Below are 5,165 nucleotides of genomic sequence, written 5' to 3' on the forward strand. Positions count from 1 at the left end.
GCCATCTGAATGGAATTGGGAGGATACCTGTTAATGATTCTATTGACAGATGCTCATTTTCCTGGTGAATATCAGTTCAAAGGTTTAAAAATTATATCACTTAGAGTAGGTTAAAAATATAGAGGATTAGGCAAGGCACACTAATGTAAATGCAATTGTGGAAGCTTTGTGTAATTCTGAAAATAACTTCTAACATTTTTTCCACATTAAAAGCACATATATTTCCCCATCCCTGTGGCGGATTCATGTTGATGTATGGCAAAACCAATACAATATTGTAAAGTAATTAGTCTCCAATTAAAATAAATAAATTTATAATAAAAAATAATAAATGCAAAAAAAAAAAAAAAAAAAAATAAAGTACTTGTTATCAAAAAAGCATCTATATTTTATTTTTAAAATATGAATTAGCATAGGGGTAGTTTGGAAGGCAGTGATGAAAAAGATGAAATAATTAAAAGCAGATTATTTTGGGGCCAAAATTGCTACATAGAATATAGAAATATGTACAAAGTAAAAGTGTTGAGACAAACAGGGAGATCCTTCTATAATGTGCAGTTAGGAAAAGTACTCAGTACATGAAAATTTTTCTTTTGGTATGATGATTGAAGTAATTCCTCATGAGGGTATAGTGGGCTAAATAGAAATACTCCTAGTGTCTATTGATTCTTTGAAGTCTCTAGATTTTTTTTTTCTCATCTAAATCTTTTTTTTTTTTTTTAAAAAATATAAATTTATTTATTTTAATTGGAGGTTAATTACTTTACAATATTGTATTGGTTTTGCCATACATCAATATGAAATGAAGTCTCTAGATTTTTCCAGGGCTCTGACATAGGGCATGGTAATATGCACTTGCTCATTCACTTGTTCAATTCCTCCTTCAAATAGTCATTGTTTAACTGCTACTGGTCAGTTTCCATGCAATTGAAGCAAAAAGTGCCAACAATAAGAATGGAAAAATATAAGGAATCTTGCATGTTTTAAGGTATATTTAAGCCAAAAGTCTTAACAACTTGAATTCTGTTTTGTTTTTTCATAAAGTATGTAACGAACATTACTCTTTATTCGCAATAGAGGATTATTTAGGTATGAAATATTGAAGATCCTTTCACTAATTACCCTGCCAGGCTCCTCAGTCTATGGGGATTCTCCAGGCAAGAACACTGGAGTGGGTAGCCATTCCTTCCTCCAGGGGATCTTCCCAATCCAGGGATCGAACCCAGGTCTCCTGCATTGCAGGCAGATTCTTTACTGTCTGAGCTACCAGGGAAGCCCAATAAATATTTAAGCATCATCAATGGTGGATTATTTTAAACTATCTAAAGTATCTTATAAGCTAGAAATGGTTACGTTTTTAAGGGGAAATTATAGATATTTAAAACCTTTCTCTGATAATTGTGTGGCAAACACTTAAAACATTTATAAATATACTCATCACACTATACTTTTATTGTTTTCAGTCACTCAGTGCAGTCCAACTCTGTGTAACCCCATGCACTGCAGCATGCCAGGCTTCCCTGTCCTTCACCATCTCCTAGAGTTTGCTCAAGCTGTTGTCCATTGAGTCAGCGATGCCATTCAACCATCTTGTCCTCTGTGGTCCCCGTCTCCTCCTGCCTTCAATCTATATTTTAAGTAACAATTGTCTCAATGCTGCAATCACATGCTTGTTCCCAAGGCTGTATATCATGGGATTTAACACCAGAGTCACTATGGTGTAGAACAAGGAGAGCAGTCTGTCAGTTCCTGCAGAGTGACTGGATTTGGGCCTGAAGTAGGCAATGGCAGCAGATCAAAAATAAAAGCACAACCAACAGCTGAGAAGAGCACTTGGAGAAGGCTTTGGCTCTTCTGGCTGTTGGCAACCTCAGAATAGTGGAAATGATTTTACTGTAAGAGGCAAGTATTAACATAAAAGGCACTGCAGCACCCAGCAGAACTACTGCATAGACTGACAGTTCCTGCACAGAAGTGTCTCCGCAGGCCAGCTTCAGAATGGGGATTACGTCACAGAAATGGTTAATCTGGTTCGAATGACTGAAATGCAGAGTAAAGATCCAACACGTTTGCCCTATCTGCAATGGGATTCCACTGATCCCAGAGTCCACAGCCAGCTAGAGGCACGTCTTTGGGGTTATGACCTGGGGATAGTGCAGAGGGTCACAGACGGCCACACAGCGGTCATAGGCCATTACTGCCAGGAGGAAATACTCAGTGGTTCGAGGCTAAGGAAGAAGCACATTTGGGCAGCACAGGCCAACATAGAAATGCTTCTGTTCTGAGTCCAAAGGTTCACCAGAATCCTAGGGAAAGTGACGGACACGTAACAAATTTCCAAGGAGGAAAAATTTGCCAAGAAAAAATACATGGGTTTCTGCAGAGCTGGGTCAAGCCAAGTTATTATTATTAAGAGACTATTTCCAGTTAAGATAATGCTGCAAATTATGGAGAGCACTCCAAAGAGTAACCCTTGGAGGTTTGGAAGGTCAGAAAACCCCAGGAGAACAAATTGTATAACTGTGGATATGTTGTCTTCTGCTTTCATCTCTTCATATTTCATCTGTGGGAATGATTCAATCCGAAGTACCATTATTTCACTTTTTGACTTTTGTTTCCTTATGTATAAACAGGATTCTATGTCCTCTTATTTTTCCAATTCCCTAAAGAAACAAAACCTATTACTAATAAGACCTGTGAAACTGTAGTGAAATATATTCTTCATTAATATTAAATATATGTTTTAAAAATATATCTCTAATTTTCTTGAAGAGATCTCTAGTCTTTCCCATTCTATTGTTTTCCTCTATTTCTTTGCATTGATCACTGAGGAAGGCTTTCTTATCTCTCCTTGCTATTCTTTGGAACTCTGCATTCAAATGGTATATCTTTCCTTTTCTCCTTAGCTTTTCACTTCTCTTCTTTTTACAGCTATTTGTAAGGTCTCCTCAGACAGCCATTTTGTTTTTTGAATTTCTTTTTCTTGGGGATGGTCTTGATTCCTGTCTCCTGTACAATGTCATGAACCTCCATCCATAGATCATCAGGAACTCTATCAGACCTAGTCCCTTAAATCTATTTCTCACTTCCACTGTATAGTCATAAGGGATTTGATTTAGGTCATACCAGAATGGTCTAGTGGTTTTCCCCACTTTCCTGATTTTAAGTCTGAATTTGGTAATAAGGAGCTCATGATCTCAGCCACAGTCAGCTCCTGGTCTTATTTTTGCTGACTGTATAGAGTTTCTCCATCTTTGGCTGCAAAGAACATAATCAATCTGATTTTGGTGTTGACCATCTGGTGATGTCCATGTGTAGAGTCTTCTCTTGTGTTGTTGGAAGAGGGTGTTTGCTATGACCAGTGTGTTCTCTTGGCAAAACTCTATTAGCCTTTGCCCTGCTTCATTCTGTACGCCAAGGCCAAATTTGTCTGTTACTCTAGGTGTTTCTTGACCTCCTACTTTTGTATTCCAGTCCCCCATAATGAAAAGGACATCTTTTTTTGGGTGTTAGTTCTAGACGGTCTTGTAGTTCTTCATAGAACCATTCAACTTCAGCTTCTTCAGCATTATTGGTGGGGGAATAGACTTGGATTACTGTGATATTGAATGGTTTGCCTTCAAAATGAACAGAGATCATTCTGTCATTTTTGAGATAGCATCCAAGTACTGGATTTCAGACTCTTGTTGACTATGATGGCTACTCCGTTTCTTCTAGATATTCAGTGGTTTGTTGATGTTTACATATACTTTCAGTATGGAAATCCAAAATGTGAGGCAGTTATTAATTGATTCTTTGTTTTGTCAAGTATGGCTGTCACAGAATAATGACCCTCAAAGACACATTTTATAAGGAAGACTGAGTGCCAAAGAATTGATGCTTTTAAACTGGAGTGTTGGAGAAGACTCTTGAGAGTCCCTTGGACTGCAAGAAGATCAAACCAGTAAATCCTAAAGGAAATCAATCCTCAATACTCATTGGAGGGACTGATGCTGAAGCTAAAGCTCCAATACTTTGGCCACCTGATGCGAAGAGCCAACTCTTTAGAAAAGACCCTGATGCTGGGAACGATTGAAGGCAGGAGGACAAGGGGATGACAGAGTTCAAGATGGTTGGATGGCATCACCAATTCTATGGACATGAGTTTGAACAAGCTCCAGGAGATAGTGAAGGACAGGGAAGCCTGGCATGCTGCAGTCTGTGGACTCACAAAGAGTCAGACCCAACTGAGCGACTGAATAGCAACAACTATATACATATATATGTGTGTGTGTGTGTGTGTGACAACCTTGTGTGTGCATGCTAAGTCACTTCAGTTGTGTCTGGTTGTGCCACCCTATGGACTGTAGATAGCCAGGCTCCTCTATCCGTGGGATTTTCCTGGCAAGAATACTGGAATGGGTTGCCATGTCCTTCTCCAAGATATCTTCCCAATTCAGGGATCAAACTCACGTCTCCTGCAGCTCCTGCACCTCAGTCAGATTCTTTACCACTGAGCCACTGGGGAAGGCCATATATGACAAACTTAATCATTCTAAATATAATTAGTTCAACGAATCCACCTAGAAAAGTTCTCATCTGTGTTGTTGCATGCACATACACAAACTCTTTTTATCTATGTATCTATCATCTATCTAAATGCTTTAAACACAAAATATAAATGCACATATATAAATATGTATATGTTTTTTGTGTAAAGCTTATTATAGCAAAGCACAATCATCTTTCTTTTTGAAATTTCAACATCATCTCTCTAAAAGTTTGTTTCATAATTTATATTTTTTCCAACTCTTCCCTTAGACCATATGTTCACTTTCTCTTTATCTTCTAATTCTATTATTCTATTTCCATATATGTTCTCTGTACTAATTATATGGTAGTGAAATAAGCTTACACGCTTTCATGTCACAGCTAAAGAAATAGTTTATCAATAAGGTTACATATACCAATACACTATTCCAAGAAACAATTATTCATATGATACCTATATAAATATAAATATACAGATACCTTTCAAAGAAGGAAAGAAAGAGAAGATGTCTACCATTACTCCCCGAATATTCTTTTCCAGCAAAGAATCCATAGCTATTAATACAATCCAGATGCACAATGAAGACATATTCACTTTTCACTTTCCCCTAATCAGTCTACTAATCTTGGAAAGA

General features: G+C 37.4%; 1 pseudogene; it reads right to left on the minus strand.

The window, feature by feature from the left end:
• Positions 1-1,627: 1,627 nt before the first annotated feature.
• On the minus strand, positions 1,628-2,584 carry LOC102268952 (olfactory receptor 10AG1-like; annotated as a pseudogene).
• Between the last annotated feature and the right edge of the window lie 2,581 nt (positions 2,585-5,165).

This window comes from Bos mutus, unplaced genomic scaffold (genome assembly GCF_027580195.1).
Source record: "Bos mutus isolate GX-2022 unplaced genomic scaffold, NWIPB_WYAK_1.1 CTG219, whole genome shotgun sequence".
Classification (NCBI taxonomy): domain Eukaryota; kingdom Metazoa; phylum Chordata; class Mammalia; order Artiodactyla; family Bovidae; genus Bos; species Bos mutus.